General features: G+C 37.0%; 1 protein-coding gene and 1 long non-coding RNA gene across 17 annotated transcripts in view; one reads left to right on the plus strand and one right to left on the minus strand.

Moving 5' to 3' along the window:
* The window catches only part of LOC106171214 (muscleblind-like protein 1), a 130,732-nt gene that overhangs the window by 74,562 nt on the left and 31,470 nt on the right, over nucleotides 1–24,700 (minus strand). For 10 of the 16 annotated variants that reach the window (XR_015331315.1, XM_086996880.1, XM_086996876.1 and 7 more), the window contains exon 1: nucleotides 12,762–13,033. The exons of 4 other annotated variants lie outside the window; for them this stretch is intronic. The gene's annotated coding sequence lies outside the window, so the exon portion shown is untranslated. Of the gene's footprint in view, nucleotides 1–10,462; nucleotides 10,976–12,761; nucleotides 13,034–24,700 lie in introns of those variants that run through there. 2 more of the 16 variants (XM_086996868.1, XM_086996873.1) reach the window with 2 other exon arrangements.
* On the plus strand, nucleotides 1,241–4,111 carry LOC147759705 (uncharacterized). The gene is made up of 2 exons (XR_015331316.1): nucleotides 1,241–2,024; nucleotides 2,284–4,111. It is a non-coding gene; the product is annotated as an uncharacterized LOC147759705 (long non-coding RNA).

The following is a 24,700-nucleotide window of genomic DNA, read 5'->3' on the forward strand; positions in this document are numbered from 1 at the left end:
AGGTCAAAGGTCAATTTTAAGGTCACATTTAGATTGCCAGTATATGACTTCCTATTCAACTTCAATAGTAACTATGGACCTATCTCTTCCAGTTTTGGAGATATAAGGGACTAAATGTTATAATTTTGGAGTTACCATAATGTACCATAAATTTCCTACAGAAAAAATTAATTAAAATAAAGAAAAGGTCATTTTGGTCAAAATTCTTGAAATGGGAGGTGCTCTGAAGTTCCAGATGTTCAAATTTGATGAAATAATGTCATTTTTGACCACAAGTTGTCTGCTTTGCCAAGCCTTATGTTTTATTTTTCCAGAGTTCAAAATTTATTATCCATTACCGTACTGCACATTTTGCTTTCACCACCAATATGTACTTTTTGATACAGCGTAACTCGAAAACCGTATGGAATACAAAAAAACGGAGACCACCTCCAGTGTTGGGCTTAACATGCTCTACAAAATGCAAAAAAGAATGGGTGTCTAGCATTAACGGTTCCCGAATTAGAGACAGTTTTCAGTTTCGATATCTTATGGCCGCTACTCCCGTGAAAATGCACCGATTGACCCCAAATTCACAGAGATGAAAGATGACCTGAAGGGTAACACTTTCCATTAATATTATTAGTTAAGTCTGTGTGGTGTCTGAATAAGACCGCAAATTATTTTTTTTTTCGGCAAAAATTTTGTTTTTTTGAAAATTTTGGCCAGTTTGACCTTGAAATAAAGGTCAAAGGTCAAATCCAAGGGCATATTTGAAATCTACACATATGACTTTTGGAAAGCTGTCTGTAGAAATTTTTCCCATAATTCCTTCCGTAGGGGAGATAATTAGCATTTAATTTTGCCATTTTTGGACAAGGGTGCATTGCAATGAGTGCCACACCTAGACCCCAATACCGACAAAGCCCAAATTTTACGTGGAACGAGTTGAGATTATAGGTGACCCAAATCCAAGAGATGGGTATGGAGGCCCTTACCGTCTAGGAGGAGAAGCGGTAACGAGGACTTGGCGGCGGAGCCGCAGGAGCCGGCGGAGCCGCAGGAGCCGCAGGAGCCGGCGGAACATACGGGTCGGGACTAAAACCATGTGTACCGCCAGCGCCTACGCTGGTGGTACAATAATAAGATTCTTATATGGCGCCTTACATTCTATCTCAAGGCGCCTTACAATAATGGCTAATATACTAAAATCATTAAAATGACTACAATATTTTAATCATAAACTCTTATTGGAAACCATTTAAAATTTACACTACTAAAAATCAATCTTATTTAAAAAAAAATTTAGTCTGTAAAAAACAGACGAATATTTCTCCTTTTCACTTATCGATTACTCAACATGCGGCCCGACTGAACTGAGAAGCCATAAGTTTGTTTACCTACCTCGTGTAGTTAGGTGTTCTCAGAGGTCCGCGCGCGGCTTGTTTTCAGTGTTTTGAGCATTGCGCGTTTTTCATTGCGTACTTGTTTCAGTTTCGATAAATTTTTGTGAAACGGGTCACATGTCAGCCCTCGCAACATCGCTACGCGCACTTCGAACGACATCATTATGTAGGGAGATCTTTATTATGAAAAAAAGTTTCTGCTATATTTGTACGCGCCAAAATGGCGCAGGTTAGAATTTTACTTGCGCCTTTGAGAAGAGGCTCGCGCATTTGGCGCAATCGCGCGGCCCAGGATTATCCCTGCTCTTTATTACATTACATGTACAGTTCACGGAAGAAATGACCGCAGCGCCACCTATGGCGCGTAGACAAAGCGCTCGTACGCATGTGCGGAAACGTCGTCTGCTCTAATCCGCTGCATCAAATTCAAACTGCGAGCTCGAGAATACGAAAAAATGGAAGAAAACACCGCGAATCTCTTTTGTTGGTTCGACTGGGATGACAATACAACTTGCGTCAACAGTATAAAAATTATCAAAGAACCGAGAAAAGGCTTTCTTGAATACAAAAAAGGTGCCGAAGTTGTAGCAAAGCTACCGAAATTTGGACTGTGGAAAGGTGTCATCGTAGAAATTGGCGGTAAGTTTTCCTTTGTTAAACAACATACATTTTTCTAATTTAATCGTCAGTTGAGAATACACCGATATTTTTTAGAAGTATTTTATGAATGAAGTTCAAAGAATTTTTTTTTTCATGCTGAATTCAGAAACTAGTATTGTCTGTGAGCTTAAAATCGTCATTGAGGTAGAATGTAGGTCTCCTGCAGTCCGTGCCGTCTTGAGAAACTGATAATGTAATTTTGTTACTTATTGTTACTTATTGTTGCTTTCCAACACAGGTCCCAGAGGGTCCTCTTCGTTGGACTCAATAACTTGACTTCCGGTTGTTTTCAAGGTGTGACTTTGAAGTTCCATGGGCCTGAAGACCTTAGCCAGTCACATTTTCTGAATACCTATGATACATATATTTTATCATTAAAAATTGGTAGTCATTATGCTGTCAAGCATTATGAAATATTGCATCAAAATTGAAGAAAAGCCTATTTTAGGCACTGCCGCCATAGTGACCATTAGAGGAAAACCATGCCACTCACTGTTCTCAAACTCTCAAACAAGAAAGAAACGTGATTAAAATACAACTTCAGTTGTAAATGCTGTCTGTTTTGGTATATTTTTCTGTAAGCTACACATTTTTAGTGCAAATTTAATTTCTCACATGTTGGCATTTTCAAGGTGTGATTTTGAATCTCCATGGGCTTGAAGGCCTTTGCTAGTCACATTTTCTGAATATCCATGCTGCTAATATTTTATTAACAATTGATGGTCATTTTGCTGTTAAGCATTATGTAATATTGCATCAAAATAGAATAAAATGCAATTTTGGGTGCTGCTGCCATGATGACCATTATGGGAAAACCATGTTACTTATGATTGTCAAACTTATAAAAAAGAAACACAGGACTAAAATGCAGTCTGAGTTGGTAAAGCAGTCTAATTGGCTTCTTTTCCTGGAAGTTATACATTTTGATGAAATATTCATTTTTATTGTATTGGCATATTTATTGTGGGTCTCAGAGCTCCCAAGGGCATGAAGCGGATTGGTAATCAAATTTTGTACATGTCCATGCTATTTATAGTCAATAATCAAAAATTGGTGATAATTATTTTGTAATTTATTATATAATGTTACATCTTCTTTTTGCACTGCTACCACAAACATTATGAAGAGAAAACTGTGTTACTTATTATTATTTTTAACTTACAAGAATGATTTTTAGGATTAGCATGCAGCTCAAATTAGAAAGCCAACTCAATTGGGTAATATCATTTATTATTGAATTTATGCAATTTTGTGTGAAATTTTAATTTTCCTCATTCTGGCATTTTCAAAGTGTGAACGAGAACTCTTGTTGGCCCTGAAGCCTTCTGCTTGTTACATATTTTACTTACATCGGTATTACCTGCTCAGCATAATTAGAATTTGATGTTGAATTTGCAGTGAAGCATATGTACTTTTGCATCAGAATTTACAGTTACTGAAGCCTATTTTGTGCATTGTTATTTTTTGCTTTTCTGTACATTACACTACTTAATAGATTTACATGCTTGTATATATTATATTACATTTTTTTTTAAATTTTCCTCATTGTTGGTAGATAAAGGGACACTTGCTTGTAATGTTATCCAGAAATTAATCATTACACTACTTAATAGATTTATATGCTTGTATATATATTACATTTTTAAAAAATTTTCCTCATTGTTGGTAGATAAAGGGACACTTGCTTGTTATGTTATCCAGAAATGAATTATTACACTACTTAATAGATTTATATGCTTGTATATATATTACATTTTTAAAAAATTTTCCTCATTGTTGGTAGATAAAGGGACACTGCTTGTTATGTTATCCAGAAATTAATTATTACACTACTTAATAGATGCTTGTATATATATTACATTTTTTTTCAATTTTTGTCATTGATGGTAAATAAAAGGAACACTTGCTTGTAATATTTTCCAGAAATTAATCACTACACTACTTAATAGATTTGTATGCTTGTATATATCAACTTTTTTTTTTCAATTTTCCTTGTTGTTAGTAATTCAAATTACTATTCATTTTCTGTACAATAATCTACGATAATAGATGAGTGAAACCTCCTACTCAGTAGTTATTTGTGTCAATTTTGTATGCAGTTAACCTTTAGAAAATAGTTGCAGTGTGCTTGCAGTTAAGCTTTGTGCAAGCTTGCAGTTTAGTTTGCCACAAGCTTGCAGTTTGGCTTGCTGCAAGCTTGCGGTTTGACCTGTCGCAAGCTTGCAGTTTGGTCTGCTGCAAGCTTGTGGTTTTAGCTTGCCGCGAGGTTTCAATTACTAGCTCGTCGCGAGGTTCCAATTCCGAGCTTGCAAATTAAGCTTGCCGCAAGCTTGCAGTTTGGCTTGCTGCAAGCTTGCGGTTTGGCCTGTCGCAAGCTTGCAGTTTGGCCTGCTGCAAGCTTGCGGTTTTAGCTTGCCGCGAGGTTTCAATTACTAGCTCGTCGCGAGGTTCCAATTCCGAGCTTGCGAATCAAGCTTGCCGCAAGCTTGCAATAGCAATGAATTGCAAGCTTGCCATTTTTGTTTGGGTAGTCACAAAATCATCACGAACCTCCCCTCCCTAACCAAATAAAAAAGAAAGCTCCAAAGCTACTCAAATATCAACCTTTCCTTGTACATATTTGAGTTTCTGTTCTTTTAACAGATAAAGTTAATCAAAACATCCTGCAAGAGGATACTTGACTAATTTTACATGTTTTTTCATATCCCTAATAACCATTGTCCTACACTTTTCAATATTCATTTCCATGTTGTGTCATTTTATCCGTTCCTTCGCAGAAAAAATGAGGAAAGCAGCGTCTACCCTATTTTAAGCAACAAATTTGCCAAATCATCGTTTGGAATGGAAACGTGTCAAACTTTTCATGCTGTGACAAATTACAGATCACAACTCCAGCATCCATTTGAAAAAAAAATTATATATTTTTTTCTTGTAGTGTGTTATTTTTCTGAATACCATACAAACTTCAAAAGTATGAAGGATCCCAATACAACCTGGTTTAATAATGAAATATCCTTCACCACAGAAGTTAAAATGATGCAATTTTATAAGCTTTAATTATAGTTTTTAAGTTTGTGGTACCATAAAAAAAAAACTGAAAAGTTCCCACGTATGTCATGTTCTGTTTTTTATTTGTTCTAAATATACACCAAATATTACTATTGCCAAAACAAAATTCCTTCACTATCTATAGCTATCAGAAGATAGCTGCGATGCAATTTGCTATAGTCCCAGAAAGGCGCCATGTTTTTTTTTTCTGGTCCAATTTAATTATACACTGAATTAATACAATTCATCAAATAAATTTATGTGTTGAAGCACGCGGTTTGATTGCCTAGCTTCTTGTGGTGCCAGACACAGTATTCAAGGGCTCGTTCACAATGAAGCTAGAATTCTACAAACATCGATCCAACTCCGTGGGAATTGTCACTGAATGCAATCAGATTAACAGATTAATACTCTTCTCGTTTCCAACGTACTCATCTAATCACCAGCTTTCCTGTATTCTACTCAATGCCAAGTGGGGGAGTTTTATTTTGTTCATTTTACTGCATTTAGCAAGAGTCCCTGCGGAGTTGGATTGATTTATGTAGAATGATAATTCTATTGGGAATGAGCCCTATAAATATTTGAAAGTGTTTTGTTACTACCCTCCATTTTTCTCACTCCTGCAACTTTCCAACTAAGCCCATCAACTGAACTGTTTAGTCAGTAAATATATTAAGTAAACAGGCACAGGGTCAAAAATATGTATCTGAATAACAGTAATAATAATTTAAACCGTAACAATAATTAGGACGGTGTTACAGTCACGCACTAGGATTTATACTCTCTGATATAAAAAATAACTGAAGAATCTCAGACATTTCCTTTTGCCATATATAAAGTTCCAATGGTTTCGAGTGACGTAGACATTTTTCCATCTACACATTTCCTGTATTGACACAAAAAGATAACATGTATCGGTGGAATTATCCCGATTTTTCCCTTTCAAAACAAAGACAACACTTAAAACCACTAAAATACCCACAATGCACCAGTCAGTCAATCACGCTAATCTCTCGTGTAACAGCCACATTCAAGAACAAATGACGCCATCTTGTTAAAACCATCACATCTACAAAACATGATCATCCTCCCTGCTTCTTTCCGCCATTTTGAATACTAATATATATTTATCGCCCATTAACTCCACTTTTTATCTTCCCAGCTAAGTGCCTTTTTTCATCCTATGCAATTCGATATAGTGTTTGTGTGAAGCTGCTCAGTCAAGCACACATATTCATTGAAACAAGTTTTTATTTCAACCTGACAACCTGGACAAAAGGCGAAACGAAAATAGCCGCAGAACTATCCTTACGGCTTATTATCCTGCCAAACATTTAACACACCCTTTTCATATCCAGTTTTTGCAAACAGAGAAGAAACAACCTTGTAAATGGCAAAACATATATTCTGTTTCACTGGCAATTTGGTGACTCAAACATCAGGGCCTTTTTTTTCGTTTACAATACTCAATTCATCAATACATCACCCATTCAAGGGTATATCAATGAAAACATGTTCTTATATATTTGCTAAGACCAGCATGTTTTTAATGCAGTGGTAATCCATCCCTCAAAAGCCAACACCAGAGCCTGAGGCCCCAGAGCATGGATAATAAAAACACCATCCTTCAAAGAATCATTAAATCACACAACACCCTGAAACTATACCCAAGCACCCAAGAATGCATAATGGAATTTTCAGCCACTGTATCCATGTTGCTGGGCTCTGTAATCGTAACTGACAGCCCTGCCATGAGGATAATGAAACAACAGCGCCAGAGACATGTCACCTCGACCAAGGTCAGCACATCCTCCTTTGTAAACCTTAATCTCATAATTCCACATATGAACTTTTGCCGAATGGTCCTTACATTGACCTTCATCATGTGGTAAAGAAAATAAGACTGCCACAGAATATAACCTACAGAATAAAAAAGGAAAAAGAAAGATGAGAGGCCCAATTTGAAATATTCATAACTTTCTGTCAAAGTTATCAGCGCGTGCGTGTACTTGTGTTCTGCTTGGTGAAACATGGAGTGCCACTATGGCCGAGGTTCTCGAAAATAACCCGAATAGATAAGACAGATCTATATTATCACAAAAAGTAGCTGCACTCAATACAGCTACTGTAACAGCATGATTGGATTCATCGCATTTCATGTAATGTGAAGCTTTCACTGGAAAACTGGTATAAGCTCATCTTGCCGTCTGCTCTTTACTTCCATTTGGAGGCCGTTACCGCCAGCTGTTTCCGAGTCATAACACAACGATGACTGGATTAATATTTTCAAACAAACCATAAATATTTTCCAGCGGCATTGAACCATTTGTGTAACAAATTTGCCTGTTGTCATAGTGCTGGTTTTGGTAAATAAAGCTGTTGAAGGTTGTTGGTTTTATTAATTTGGATTTTATTTTTTGCAGCGTCATGACAAATTATTAACTGCCGTGCCTTTTTGTCATGATCTACGTGACATCCCACCTAGTATAAATGCTTTCACTATGCTTCTCAGACAAAATAAATAAATAAATAAATAAATAAATAAATAAATAAATAATTAACCGTAAAATGGTCTATCTTTCTCTTTATTTGCCACATGCCAACATTATCAATATATCAATGATAACAGGTAAACACACAAACAGACACTTCGTGGTGTCTCCCGCTCTGGCAAACTTTCAGTTTTCAAATTTGCAATTTACAGTTGTATGCCCTTTTGCCAATGGGGATAAACTTTATAGTGCACACACACACACACACACACACACACACACACACACACACAGGAGTGCATAATATTAATAATAAGTATTCAATTCTTTTCACTGGAGAGCTTAAAAAGGGAGCTTAAAAAGGGAGACAAGTCTTTCCACAGAGCACTCTCCTTCTGAAGCCCTCCGGCTGAAAACATTTCTGATAATATATACCCCTGGAAATTGTACAAACATTCAATCTTTCCCATTTGAGCCTCCTGTAAAGTGCCAGCCTGGAGAGAAACCCTGGGTGGAGGAAAACGTCTGGCAGTGTTGCGTCAATCAACCCCCATTTAAAATGCGGGATGACTCTTCATTGTTTCCAAGACATTGCCTCTTCTCCTAACATTCCCCACTATTCTGTCTGCTTCGTTGGCTGAGTAATTCTATCAAAGCAACGCCTAAAGCTGAGAACGAGCAGCGATTGGAAAATAATGGTAGAACTAACCAACACAGTATGCCCTGTCATTTCCTTTCTCTTTATTTATTCCTTTTTTTTTTTTTTTTTTTGTAGTCAAAGCAGTGAGGAGGGTAAGGGTAATGCCATTTTTATTGGTCCAATGGTCGTGAGCTAGCAAACAAATTGTTCCTTGTGACTTATGTCTGTTTGTCTACATTCTGAAAACCAAAATTAGGAAGGGAAATAATCTGCATGGGCCGAAAAATATATTCAAATGAAGAAAAGTATTTTTACCTGTTTTTATAGAAATACTTCATTTCACATTGGAATATAATGGAACTAGTACCAGAACGTAACATAATATTTTATAAAATAACTCACTTCTATTTCTTTTTTTAATCATATTATAGCAGATGTTGAAAAGAAAGTCAATATCAGTTTACTACAGTCTTATTTATATCAATTTCTGTTATTAATTCCTTATTTATTTACTTATTTATTACTGTAATAAGCCATTCACTGGAAGTTACTAAGTACGGAAAAGTAACAAAACAGAAATCACTTTCAGACATTCACTTGCTGAAATTAAAATATTTTCTTTCCACTGGTAAAATGGAAGGACAAATCTCATACTATGTTTTTAGCAATTTTTCTAAAGCTTGTTATTTAGAACGACTGTACTTTTCCTTTCCCTCTTAACTATTTAATCAAAGCTCAAGCATAAATGACTCTCCAATCTTACCAACATTTTCTTCAATATAAATTAAGATCCCACAAAACAATTCCTTGTTTCATTTTCAATCTCCAATGACACAGGCCTACCCAACTACCAGACTCAACAGCGAATGTTCCTGAATTCACCAGCAGATCGGATCACGCTACCCATCTACGCATCTCACAGTAACCTTCCCCCGGGACAAATTCTGTACAACGACCACAAGCTTATTTTGCCATTCGGGTATCTTGCTTCATTTTCGTCAAGTAGGAGTCGTAAGAATACAACAATACCGCGGCAGATGTAACCAGTGAAAAAATCATATAATTTCAGTAAGTTACGTGATTCATTTTTTGTTAACAATAAAGCAGATGATTATATTTTAAATGTTATGGTGATTTTCTAGCTAAGCGAGGATATACACATCTATTTTTATTTTTGCCAGACTTAAAACATACTTACTACTGCATAACATCGTTGGCTATGTTCAAACCTGCACTTTACGTTAAAAGAATTCGATTTCTTACATAAAACAGGGAAAATAGCAGTACCACATGAATATTGATGAGATAACACTACTTTCCAGCCCCGCTCAGAATCATCGCTATCAAATCACGTAACCGGCAAGAGGGTGCCGCATCTGATACTAAAAAGCGGGTACTGATACACACCTTGAAAATGGGTAGCGTGAATTTTGGATCCTTCGGTGCCGAGTCTGGCAGTTGGATAGGCCTGTGATATCACTTGTAGAAAGTATCAAGCAGATTAATTTACACACCACTGTCTGGAAAGATGTCATTAATCTTCCCCAGAGGATTAGAGAAAAACAACGAATTAATCTTATAATCAAGAGAAATGAAACCACTAATCCACTTTCTTTAATGGAGAAACACAACTACACAAAGAGAAAACTTTTGAAATAAATTACATCTTCTTTATGCATATATTCAGAACATTTACACGGTCACACAAGTGCATACGCATGCACACTCAGGTACGCTTGCACGCACATTCACATACAACAATCTGTCACATCTTCTCAACACAACAGAAAGTTACATAAATTCCAAGCAGACGTCACTCCAAAGTCAGCTCATTTTTAAACTCGTTTCCAGGATCTCCACCGAATCCATGGAGAAACACCAAACCAAGTCAGTTACTGTCACAGTGCCAACACATCGTATCAAACATTTCCTTTTATAATATTTTCAGAGACAATCCCTTACAATAGGTTTCCTGTTCTAAGGATTTATGCTGTAAGGTTGCATTCATTGTGTAATGGATGTAATACTAAGTACAAAAGATGTGGTGACTTTACCACAACAGACAGGCCTGACAGACGGAGAGCGGGTAGCGACTAATTGTGGCCACATATGACAAAGGTTCCGCGATCAGTCTGTTTAACTTCTCTGAATATATCGGCACAAAACTGAGTCACCCCAGCACAGCATTGTGGTACCAAAGTCATTAAAAACCTGTAAATACCCTATTCTGCACTCACCAATGTCGCTACTTCTCATTTATTATGGAGCTCCAACACAGCCGGCTTTCAGGGCCATCTTTTTGCTTGACCTGTCGCTACCTTTCAGAATGACCCCCGCGTCAGCTGTGAACAACAAGGATGAAAAAATACCCCCGCTTCCAATTTCCAATAAACCATTATGCCTGTAAGGTGCCTGCCGATTGTGATTTTGATTTGCTTAACCTTGGCTTTAACAAAGGATTATCGGAGACGAAAACAAGGACGGTGGTACTACGACACCAGTGAGGCAACACTTCAAAGAGATTGTTTATTTATATTTTGAGTTCCTTGACACCAGTGGAAGTTGAATGTGTCCTCACTGAGTATACTGTATTCCACCAATAATGAATTTAAAAAGCAGATATTGTGTCCCTCTCACAAAAACAATTTACGGAGTTATGATGTGGTCCGGAAAGTAGTCCAAAATTAGTATGAGGTACACATGGAAACGTCTTTAAAATAGCTGACCATATTGTTGGCAGCAACCACGTTTCCTGTAAGAACTAAATTAAGTACTGTAAAAATACTTAAAACTCATTTCACATGTGTCTCAATAAAATAAAAAAAGAAAAAAGAAAAAATGGAAGAGAAATTAATAAGGGAAAAAAGGTATCAGGTATTAAGTACAGGGAAAGGTTCAGTGATCCAGCAAAGGCCTCCTTGAACTAATGACGATGCCTAACACGGGTAGCGCCCTGCCTTTTATTACCGTGAACAAAAAACTGGGACACGTAAATAATCCGTCACCTATGTTACAAAGACACACCACCAGAGCCTCAAAGAATAATTAACTCTCAATTTAAACTCCATAATACAGAGTAATCTTAGCTCGGGGCCATCGGGGCAAACTACCATCCAACAAATATGATTAACTTTCATCTCTTCAGTAATCCAAATATGCCTAATCACCTACCAAATAATGGTATAAAATAACCACATTAACTTTGCACTGAAAAGTAATCGAACACTTTTTAAATAGACCCTAGAGCTGCCCAGACTGCAGGCTACGAACCAGTCTCAACAGTCCTGATATAAAGAAGGAAAAAAAGTCTACACTCCGATGCAATCCAACCCTACACAAAACAGGCTTTCCCCTGTATTACAACCAGCGCACGGGGCTACCAGCTATTTGTTGTAACAACACTTCAGGTCAGACCAAGGTTTCATTTAATTCGACCCAGTTCCATTGACTTCAAAATGCGAAGCAAAATCAATATAAACGGCAGGGAGAATATAACTTCCACTTAAACTGTATGTCTCTACAGCTTGCAGCACCAGTTGCTGCCACGTTGACAGTGATGCATTTTAATCACGAAAAAAAAAAGCAAGATATTAATTCTTTATCTGCTTGGTCTAGCACGACAACAGATCTAGCTTTTCTGTAACTATGCTACATATATTTTTAGCATGGAAGAACCAACTGCTTTTTATTGAACCCCAAAAATCTTTAGCATATGAGCAAGAATTCAGACACGAAAGAAGAAAATGTGAATTTGTATGTATATATTCCTTTCAATTTCTATTTCACCTCTTTGTATCACATTAAACATGCATACCCCCTTCACAAATGAATTGATTTTTATTGTTTCACTTTCCACAGGAAAAAATCCCTATCTAAGTTTAAATACACATTGTCTCCGCATACAGTTTGTTCAACATATGTTAGTACCACATGTTCTTAGGGGACAGAAGACTGTGTACATAATGGCCAAAGGACATGCTCTTTTCAGTTGTGAATTGCTTACAAATATCTCATGTTGACTAAAGGCCAGACAGTGCTTTCTCACACCATATATCTCAAGTAAGAAAATGAACCAAGACATGGCTTGATAGTAAGCCTTGGGGACTCTGCAACGTCAATCCCGATCTCGCAGAGAGAGAATTCTAAATCATGCGAGTCTGTAAAATACGGTTAGCTTAAACAAATGACCATGAAACTAAATCCTAACGCGCACTTTTCGTTTCAGCACACAAACTCTCCTCTAAATTATTCAGTGTATTAGCTGTACATTAAAACAAAAAGATGGTCTTCAGTAAGTCAAGTATTCCGCCATGGCGTGTTCGCAATCTCGCGTCCTTCGAGCTAAAGCTACGTGTAGCCAACCCCCAGCTTTGTATCAATAACCTTATCTGGCCATGCCTTCACTGAGTCACGTCACCCCAACATGGATGTGTCTCTATAGGCGACCGTAGTGCTTGAGCATGACATTCACATCTAATTGCTGCTAAGGACAAATCCATACTAAGGATACTCAGGACACGTCTGAACTGGTCTTACCTTGAAACTTCACCCAGATCCTTTTCCCAATTCAAGCAATTCTTTAAACAGTCCTTGCTGTACCCGCTGAAGTGATAGTAGAAAGTAGTGGTAATAATATTATAAAGTAATAATCAAGCAACTGTTCAGAAATATATGTTGAAGCTACGCTATGCCGCAGTATTCGGGGATAAAAATCCACAGAAGAAATGTATAAATACGCCGCCTGCAGCCGGGTAAGTATGGATGTACGTACGATGAAGCTGAAAAGCGTGCGCGAGTCACTTATGAAGCCCCACCTAGACTGAACACCTAAGTAGACAGGCAATTCAAACCTCAGCGATCCCCACCACGCATGTGCAAGCTATTAACTTCTAGCAAGGTCACGTCAGGTCACAGACAAGCATAATACCAGCAGGCAGGCCGCCTTGCGACCTCACAAATCTTGGGGCCGCGCACTATTGGAGAACCATGGATAATGGAAACAGCCAAACTGTATGCTATGCTACAAAGGGATAAACAGACTACATACAAGACTTGTACATTAACAAATAAACAATTTGACCATATCCTCAGGCAGGCGATTGCTAAACCTGACTGAACAGAGGGCCCTGTAAACTGTATAGACATAACTGATAACTGCTGTATATCAATGTGATGAGATAAAACAGACAGACAGACAGACAGACATGAGCATAACTGGTATATCTGGGTTTGGAATACTTAATATAACACTGCCCCCCCCCCCTCCCCCCCTCCAGCTTCTGGTCTGCATACAAAAACAGGTTCTATCCTTTAAATAAAGTCCATTCAGCAGATCTGCACAGTAATATCCTACCAATACCTGCAGGCAGCCCAGAAAAAAAAAGTCCAGGCCCTGGCAACAGTATAGACAAAACCCGATACATTCTGACACAGTTACACACATGATATTCAAATAGCAATCACATGTGCCTGCCCTATAAAGATACATTCTGAAACAATTATATATAATATGATACATCTATCTCCACCATGAGGAAGTGTACAATGGCAACCTCAATAAACAACTTGACTTTATTTATCTCACTACTACAGGGTTTGCATACTGATAACAAAGGAGAAAATAGGGACTGCCAGCATGGAATATTTATGATTCTCCCTCTTTAGTCTAACTCAGACTGTGCAGTTCATGTTTGTTATTCATGGCATGTTGCAAGTTTGCAAAGATGAATCCAAACTGAAGAAATTTTTCTCTGGGCCGTTTTCTTCATTTTCCATTTTGTCGCCAAGCCCCTGTGTTTCGTTTCTCATTTGGTTTAGTTTAACTAACCCAGGCTGATTTCTGCTTCACTTCTCATTTATTGCGTGTGCCTTGTCTATGCCTACGCGAGCAAGCAAGAAGGCCAGCAAGCAGGCAGCCAGGCAAGCAGGAGTATATTAGCTTTCCAACCATTAGGCAAACATAAAACCTCTTTGCGTTGTGAGGCATACTTGTTGGGTCATAGCAACTGCGTCTTATCTCCGTCTCTGATGGGGGGATTGGGAGTTTAATCTTGTTTAAGATTTTCACATAGTCAAAGGGGACTTGTTTGACTTTTACCAACCTCATTTCGGATACAATCTAAAGGTCCAAATCCATGTTGCAGGGTGACAATTCCTGAACACCCTGGCCCTAATTGTGGATAATATGTGTTATCCTATAAAAGGGCAGTGAAGATTTTTGTCCATGCCCCGGGACATGGATAAAGTGTCGCCTCCAGCTCCAGACGTGATGTCACTGGCTATTTTAAGCAGACCTATCAAACATTTCCTTCATCTGATATCAACTTTACTCCCACACTGATTTCTCCAAGAAAAAAAATTGCAGAGATAATATTACAGCTTTATTCACCTTTTATTTGCCTATCATATGACTCCTGAACTGGATATGTTGAGCTCTGATGACAAAAAAAACTTTGTTTTGTTTAAAAGTTTAATTATATTTCCAGCTTTCATTTTTTTTAGTTATGCTGTATGGGAATTTACTTCATCACCTCGCTTTAGTTCAATTTTTCAAAGAAAACTTGTGATTATTACTCACAGCACCAAATATTTTTTCTTGCTCTTTCGGTTTCCATGTCAGATGCAGAATTGCCAATCCCAAGTTCAGTTTTATTTCAGAAATGTGCCAAGCATTACCTTGCAGAACACACTTGACACATCTTGCATTCACTTTGTTATTGGGTGCCCTTCTCTTTCAATTTCGGATTGTGACTTTGCACCGAATTTTATGTCACAAATACACTTGCCCTTTATTTCTCTTTTTAATTAAAGCATAACAATTCAAAGTGCAATTTAACACAATACTGCTCTGAAGTAGAAAAACAATAACACTGCTGTTAACAGTTTTTATGTTGAAAAAATAAGAAGATTAATTCTCTCCCTTTTAACTCTATTCCTTCCTGCACAAAGTAATGAAAAACTGTTTAACATAATTAAAATAATGTTCTTTGTCTTTATATTATGCTTTCCACCCAGCTATTCCAGTAACTGTCCTCACACTTCATCCATTGTAATCTTTCATATATTTCTCTTCTGCCAGTTGTATCAATAATTTTTACTTATACTCGGAGAATCAAACTTTTCAATATGGCGTTGCTGACTGCTCAAAACTTTCATATTTCTGTCATTAACGACAAAGCACAGTTTGGGAAATATAATTTCTTTATTACCTTTGAATTTAGTGAGTTATCCCCCTTTAATATTCATGAAGACCAATTAGGATTCAAGTGTTTCTCATTTTAAACAGCCCTAGGGCCAGGATTAATAGGAAGATAATGAATTTTAAAATCTGGGTGACATAACTCATGGCATGCCAAAAGACTTGTCACTGTTTTTTGAAAAGGTCATCTTTTAACTGTGCATTTAATATTCAGGGGAGTGATAGCTGCCTTTACAACCCTCAAAATTTAAGAAAGAAAGAGGAAGAAATTTTGGTGCAGAAACTCAACATAAAAAAAGCAAAGAACCACAGAATTGTCCATTAAATAAATAATTTAAATAAATAATTACTTATTCATCCTATCCTGTTGTCACCAGCTTGATACAGGTAAATTACATCAAAGCTGAAAATAATTACTCCTTGTTATAGAGAAAGCTTACCATGGTATACTTTACACACTTCGAAACATTATAATATACTGAATCATCCGAATATTTAACTAAAATATTATTTGTGATATGCAAAGGGACACTGGCACTGCTTTCACAGTTTTGGCTCAGGGTTGGAGATAAGACCAGGATTTTTTATAACCCAAGCAGGCTGCGCTGTCTTTCTTTAAAACACTTCTTCGCCCATCGGAAGTTTGCATTAGTCAAAACTGGAATAACCTGCTAAAACCACAAGAGTGAGGAAATCAAGTTAGACATGAATCCCAGTACACAAATGGGCAAATTATAGTGGTTCTAAATGAATTTCTCAACCATGCTTTTTAATACAATACATAAAAGAGTTCAAACACTTCATTAGTTTTCAAAAATAAAATCTAAGATAAGCTGTAGGAGTGTACCATGTAGGTGTACCAAATGACCGTCTATGCATCTTTTACTACTGTTTTTTTTTTTTAAATAATTTTTTTTTTTTTTTTTTTTGGGGGGGGGGGGGTCAAAATTGAAGAAATTTGTCTAATGATGAAAAAGCCTGCTGCATTTTACCTTGAATACTTCAAACTACACACCGCCTATAAATTCATACCAACCCTAAAAGTATGCACCTTTTGGGATACTCATCTTTGCAGCATAGGAATTTTGGCAGAAACATCTCTCTCACTCTTTGCCATCAAGAAAGCCGAGAAAAATGCAGTTTGTTTTTTCCCCCAGCTGCTATAAAGGGTTGCAATATGTCAGGCTCGGTTACTAAGAATATTCTTTAGCCTTGTTCTGGACGTACCACAACATTCCAGGAAATCTCTGAGGAAAAGTCAACATCTGAGAGCATCATGGTTATCTGAACAATTTATAAAACATGTTTCTCTCAAACTACCTAGCTGTACTGTTACAAAAGAAAATATATCCCTTAATTTTTTTATTTTTATTCTCAGGCTGGGAAAATCTGATAATCTCATCAGTTGGCTCCTAGGTACTCAGAATCTGATGTGACCTTGTTTTGACCTTACTTCGACATTAACAGGAATTTCTTAGTGAGAAATGGAGGCAAATGTCGGCTGATAAGCACCAAGAAAAGTTGCCGATTTTCCTTCCCCAACATGCCTCAACCTTATCTCCTTGGTAAAACATTCTTGTAGGTCAGCATTGGAGAAAAATTAGACCAAATGTGAAACATTTTCCAATTTTTCAAAAAAACTGAGAAAAAAATGCTTACTTGTTAATACTAACATAAATAAAGAGACCCTGTCGATCCTAAGACAACATTTTATCTCAATAGGTACAAAGTATGTAGAAGTGAAGAGCAGAGGAGCCAGAAGGACGAACACCTGCGTTATTCTAACTTCAATCCCTTAACCAGCTGACTGCCCTACTTAAGAATTCATTGCATGTTTCTGGTGCCAATTTTCGACAGAAATAGAAGAAAACACTCACTCCTGTCACCTGCTTCGCCGTTACCATAAAAAACATCTACGATGTGCGTTATCTTTCACCTCATTAAACATCCAGCAGATGGGGGCTCCATAACACCGTTACATAATAGAGGATGGGGGAAATTTTTTGTGTTCTAAAAAATTAATCACTGGACTGAATTCAGCTTCTAGAATGCTCTTGTTAGTGAAATTATAGGAGTTGTACCTGGAATATATTAGAATCAGGTATATTTCCTGACTTCAGTGAATCAACTAAATGATCACATCATTGGGTGATATCCTTCCTTTCATTTCAGATTTATCATTTTTTTATGCAGTGAATATGTTTATTCTTATTCAAAATACAGTGAAAATGTTCAACTTTATCATTCATAATGTACTTTCTCATTCCACACACAACCCATAAGACCCAGGACACAGAAAGTAATCGACAGCCAAAAAAATCATACTTCAAATAAGAAATACACATAAAATAGAAAATAAAAATAAAAATAAAAAACCCTGCCATAATTGATGACCAACTCTTGTTGTATATCTAATTTCACGTTCACCTGGGGATACTGATATTTCTCACCTGCAGGGGAGCATGGGTACATAGATCATGTACAGGTACGTATCAACCTTGGATCAAGACCACCCAGATCATTTTTTTTCCTGATTTATTAATTTTGTGGCAAGTTCTGAAAAGATTGGTCTGAAGATGATATAGATCGAGGAGTGTTGAGATGTGTACTTATGGTGGTGGGGGTGGGAGGGGGGTTGGAGGGGGGGTTATGGGGGGGGGGAGGGAAAGGGCATCCCAATTACCCTCTCTGAGCTCAAACTGGAAAAGCCATGAACCTTTTCATAGAGAAAATTGGTACGTGTTGGAGGTGTGTCATATGAGAGAGAGAGAGAAAGAGAGAGAGGGGTTTAGAAATAGAAAACATGCTGTTAAACATGTTGGAAATTTACAGATCTACACAACAACACTTAATTACTCTTCACCAAAGTAACAATACTCCCCCCCCCCCAAGCCCCCGCCCACATTCTGCCAGTCCATCTCTCCAGGTCACACCCCAAAGGATGCTTAACCTATGAGATAATTACCACAACCATTACGCCATTCGTAAGAAAAACGCAAGCAGTCACTCTGCCCTCGCAGCTGCTTCGGCTCATGTGCTACCTTCACAAGCTGACAGATGCAGACAGCATTGGAAGTGCTTTTTTCCCCCAGTAATAACAAAATTCCAGTCAGGTGCTCCCCGTTCCCTAATGTGAGAGGGTGGGTTGCAAGCACAATTAGCATTTGCATATTATATATTATATATGTTTAACACTCCCAAAGTTAGGTTATCTACTATTTCACTGCACAGCAGGAGTTAGAAGAAATGCCTTACAATTCCGACAGTTTTTTTCATACATTTGTCGTAAAGATGTAATTTTATTATGGTCTCTCATTGCAAAATTTCTCATCTATTGATCCTTCACATGTTGGTGTTATTTGAAGTCTACATAAAACTCTACAGTAAGTGCTATATAGATGAGCTAAAAAAACACAAAATGATTTTTGGGAAAAATAGCAACTTGCACTTACAAAAACTATAATCAAAAATAAATAAATCAACAAACAAATTAGTAAATTATTCTTAAATAATTACTATTATAAAATAATAAATATTGGGACCTTAATGTACCTTAAATCCATCTTATTAGAGAACACTCATATCCCAACCAAGGCAATATCAGCAGACATGTTGCTGTTTCCTAAAACCCAAGGGACGCAATTTCTGGGAAAGCCTGGTCAATAAGCCAACGTAGCTAATAGTGATTGGTGTCTTGTGTCTACTAATGGCAATAATGGATATGGTCAGTAGTGGTCATTCCACCCTGCCCTCATTAATTTTTTACACTTTAATCCAGCAATCAACATCATCAGCAGCAGCAGTATCACTGTCATCATCATCATCATCATCAATGCAGTCATCATCATAGGGACACTTCAATCAAATCTAAAAATATCTCTGCTCATCAACTCCTTCAAAGATAAATGAACAATATTGTAACAAGTCGATGTTTAAGCCACTGCTCTGTAATTCTAAACAGCCCTCAATAAAGTTTTCTCCACCACAATATTTTTTCGAACTTTTGAAAATGACTGTGCTCTACCTCCATTTTATGATAATAATAAACAAAGAGTAAACACATGTCTACCTCTAGGGACAAGTTGTTTGCTCTTAAATATACCTCACCCTCTTTACTGATCTAGATTTGTGTGCCATACCCAAAAGCTATACAATGCCCTTCAAAACTGTGACCTGGATTCACTCCCCAAAGTTTTAACTGCAAGTGACTTAAATCATGAATTTTTCAACAAACAATTTATTTTGATCTTCTTTAAGTGTTCAAAATGTCTGTGCACCAACCATACTTTTCTTTCCATGCTGATGACCATTAACGCCTATCATGACCACTTAATCACTCATTTTCACACCTGTTATCAGCCAGGGCTATCAACAGCTCCTTCTCGGCCATCCATCAAATACCTGTGGTCAGTTACAGCGGTCAAGTCCAAGTCTTGTGCCTCTCTCTCCCCTCCCCCCCCCCCCCCCCCCAACCCCAAAAAAGGAATCCTGTGTGGAGAGGGCTTCAAAAGTACAGGTTGCCTGTAAGATATATTTGTGGTTAATCAACATCACCTCCGACTTTTTTGTCTCTGTCACTGACTCATCACACAGATGTGGTCAGTTGTGTCTGTCTAATGGTCAAGATGGTGAACTGATCCTGCTGAGCCTGGCTTCATATCTGCCTGCTGTGATTGGTGAATTCTGCATCTCTTGTTCAGCCTCTCGGCTGTCTTCTGGGTCTTTCGGAAGATGGTCAGTTTTTCAAGTTTACATTGACAGGGATTTTTTTTTTTTTTTTTTTTTTTTTTTTGCCAGAAGACACTCTAAAATGGAGGATGGATTGACAAAGATAATTTGGAAGACTGTCACAAAATATCTGTGGATCAGCCCCTTATGTAGGTTTCTATGGGTGCTTTCCCAGAGATTTAGATCGATCTAAAGATTAAGTTTTAGATGGACCTAACTCCCTGGGGGTTCAGGCTAAATTGCAGTCAGCCGAGCGGACACCATAGTTAATTACCCCCTTAGAGCTTTTAGTAGGCGGGACAGACGCTTAAGCCGGCCAAGCTGACAGTAATCTAGTGAGACTCCCAACAGGGAGATCAAACTAGCATGAGATCAAACTAGCACTGACCATTGGTCAGCCTCTCCTCACTCCAACCTCATCAAAAAAAAAAAAAAAATCAAATGGTCATTACCACTACAGCTTTGGTCACTGTGTTTCTTCAGGTGGTCCCAGATCACCAATCTTTCGATTGCTGGAGTGTTAAGCGTCCAAACCAGCAATGACCACTGGCCTATTATCACACATGGAGGTGTTAAGTATTTAAGATAACACCAGGCCAGCAGGAGGGTCATTAACACCTCTTTGTTATCAATATGTCCATCTTGTCTTCACTTGTCCAGACAGTCCAGGTAACTGTCCTCAGCTGACCTTGACTGATGACCACAAGTGACCAGTAGACATTATGGTAATTGTTCTTTGATTTCGCACACCGCACTGGATTCAATTATTTATTTTTTTTAGGTTGTGCTAATTTTAGTTTGGCAGGCATCAAAGTTTCTGAGATTAATTGACTTTTTAGCATTTGTGGATGTTTTTCAAACCACAGTTTCATGGTCTTTAATTTTGGAGAAATGACATCATATATTATTTTTTGTTCAGACCTGGAGGATATCAAGTGAAAGAAATTATGAAAATAATGTTCTTTATCATCTGACATCTTCATAGAAAAATATAGGAAAAATAATTTCATGCACAGGTATTGCACAACTGTGGATTTGAAACTGAAGTGGGACATTTTCTATAAGACAGACACCTTGAAAAAAGAACAAGAGTAAAGGACAGACAGACTGATGAAATAGATATCCAAAGACAAAGACAAGGATGTAGACACATGGATATCCTCCAACATTGTTCAAACAAACAAAGATTCCTCAAACAAGACCTCCCGGATGCTGATTATACTTGCTACAGCAGTAACTGAAATATTTTAAATGCTATACTCATTCTAATGTTTCATTCTTTTAAAAACTTTTTCTATTTGCAACTATGATATTTCTGTCTCTTAAGGGAAACAAACTTGTTTTGCAGAACTCTAAAATCCTCTTTTAATTGCTAACAAAGCATTGTTTTGGGAAGTATCAAAAGTAAATTATGTTTATTTATTTATTTATTTTTTTTTTTTTTTTTTGTAATAGCCATAAACTTTACTCCAAGATAACAGTTGTTATTCCTAAGTAATGTAAACAAAACCCACTTGAAAAAAGTTTCAATTTCTTAATGCGGTTGACCTTGTCTGAGTGTCAAATTCATCTACTTATCTACCCTGTCATCAATGTTTATCCTCAATATCTAATATTATGCCCCTCATCCCTAATCCATATATCAGTGCTTTTATTTTCCATATCCTACTCTCATTTTTGGCCCATGTCAGATATTCAAATGATTTTATGGCAGATAAATTACCAGACAAGAGGGAATGTCAACAAGGAGAACGTCTCTTCCTGGGAAACCCCAAAGATGTCACCACTTTCCAACTCTGGTGAAGTTTGTTCAAAAAAAATATTTCCACCTCAGACTCAGAAAACTGATAATTTCTGATGAACAGATCAAACAGAATTTGAAAAAATGACAATTTTTGTTTCAAACATTATAGGAATAGGTACATCCTACAGACAAACCCTATTTCGGCCAGTGTAAACCGGTTTGAAGTGCCATACCTGAAGATCACATAAAGGAGAAGAGGAAGAGGCACTTGTCCTCCCACGTAATAATTTTCTAGCCTGGCAACCTTGGAACATCAGACAGCCTCGTACAGCTCCCTCACAGCTTCATACCAACACCTGTCTCTAACGTTTCTCAACGATGATGTAATTTTAGTAATGGGGCACAACAGGGATGAGACGACCATTTAGTGAAAAAATCAGAAAATATGGCGCTGGGTCCAGGGGACTGCTTAAGCCAATGACACTTTTGGCTCCCAAATAGTCAAAAATCCATTGATAATTGGGAAAATCTCATACCTGGTTCACTGCAGGTCTCGGGAGGGGGGAGAGGAGTGAAGAGGGAGGAAGAAATGAAATAGGAAGATTATAAGATAGGAGGAGATCTATACATGGTTGGACTCCACTTCACTGGTGACAGCCATGACAACAAGAAGGGTCTGGTTGTATCTGAAACACGCCACCAATTATTGGTTGTTCAATTACACTTTCAATTCAGACATGATATGCACAAACAGAATGCTATTTAATCTCCTCAGCCTCCCTTTGATTTCCCCTCCTCCTTTTCTCTTCTGTTGTATATATTGTACAGATGTCTACCTGTATCTTTGCCCATAAAACAGTCAGTGTTGCATAATATACACACAGCCATGCATAGCCAAACAGAGGGGAAAATATGTGGGAAAATGGCAAATGGGAAAAGAAGCGATATTTCAGTGTCAATATAAATCAAGTTCTGGGATTTGGTTGATTTAAGAATTAAATAAACTGCATTAAAAGGATTAGTTTTAAGGGAAAAAAATACTTTGGAACACCAAATCACAGATGGTGGTTCGATCCTTGTGGAGAAAAGGAGTAAAGCTGTCTAAAAATGTGGCTTGGCCAAAGGGAAATGATGGACATTCAAATACCGAGTCCTTCAAAACAAGTACTTCAAAACATAGCACTGGATTTGAAATGAATAAAAAGAAAATTAATACAAAAAAAGAAAATGGATAAAAAATTTAATGAAAATTGAGGAAGAAAAACAAACAAACATAAGATTAATGAATTATTTAATTATATTAATTGCCACCTTTGTGGCTCTCAGTGAGTAGAACCTTGTGAAATAGTTCATTCAATCTTCACGTGGCAAGATTAAAACATGAAAACTAATACATCAAAGCAGCCAAAAACTGACTCTTTTACAGAACACAGACAATTTTTTGTTTCACCACATCTTTTCAACAAGAATCTGCTAACAAAGTAAAAATGTCTCAAGGAATTCTCATGGATTACCTAATGACCTGACCTGTCTTCATTTTTGAAATCTAACAATTGAAGCACGTCTGGGAGCATTTTAGAGGTTTTACAGCCATCTTTTAACATGGCAGCTGTGTTGTTGATGTTAATGACACAACACGATATTTAAACGGATGAGACACACCTTAAATGTACCAAGTGACAAAAAACTGAACATAGTTGCGTGCATTCATAATAATTTTTTTTTTTTTTTTGCTTAAATGGGTTTATAAAAGTAACTATACGAAATATGCTGGTACCATTTTTCATTTTTTTTTTTTTTTTTTTCATTTTTTTTTTTTTTGACATTAGTTTAGATAATTTTTCAAGTGAACCAGTAATACCTCAATCAAAATGAACTTATTTCATAGCTTTTAAGTTATATTTTTAGCTGCATTTAAAGCTTTTTATCACAAAGCCTCTTTCCTCTGACCATAAAAAGGTGACATTTATTACACTGCCCAAGGGAGAATAGTTTAAAATTAAACATCACAATACCATAACGACTTAATGTTCATATGCACTTCGTGAATAAATAACTTTCTCTCTCTCTCTCTCACCCGCTTTCCCTCTCTTTCTCTGTCTTTACCCCCTCCCCCTCTTCCTTCTCTCTCTCCCTTATTTAATTCCATCTGGCTGCCTTTTAAAAAAATCATTCTGAACATTAAGTGGCATATGTATGAAATACTGCAAATTGTGCAAACATGAGATTCAACACAGTACACATTTAAAAGTATTTTCTTTATTATATATATATATATATATATATAGACTTTCATCTTTAAAGAGATAAAATAGAATCATCCAAGACAGCCTAAATAAAGGTTATTGGCACTGTATGACATTATACATAAGACTCACAAAATGTGTCAGAATTCTTACGAAGTGGAGTTCACATTTCAGTAGTATCTTTATAAAACCCTGCATCCCTGTGATGTCTTCTTAGAAAGCAATACAAAAATGACACCCAAAACATCATGAATTTGTACGTTGTGCAATGAACTGTGAATCGACTAAAAAGAAAACAGCCAGAAAAATATCCCTGGATAAATTTCAGTGGGCTTTTATTCCTTGTCACACAGCAGGCATCAGTCTGCCTTGTTTTTCATCCAAGTCACAAGACACTGGGTTATTTGCATGGGATAATACCAATTATCCTCCATTTTTAATGGTAAAGCCTATTAAATACCCACTCTAACAAATATATAACTAAAAAAAAAGGCTCCAATAAAAGGTTCATTAGAACTGATGTATGAATTTATCAAAAAAAGACTAACGAAAAATTGTC

This window comes from Lingula anatina, chromosome 10, assembly GCF_051362555.1.
Source record: "Lingula anatina isolate TDL-2025a chromosome 10, LinAna3.0, whole genome shotgun sequence".
Taxonomy (NCBI): Eukaryota; Metazoa; Brachiopoda; class Lingulata; order Lingulida; family Lingulidae; genus Lingula; species Lingula anatina.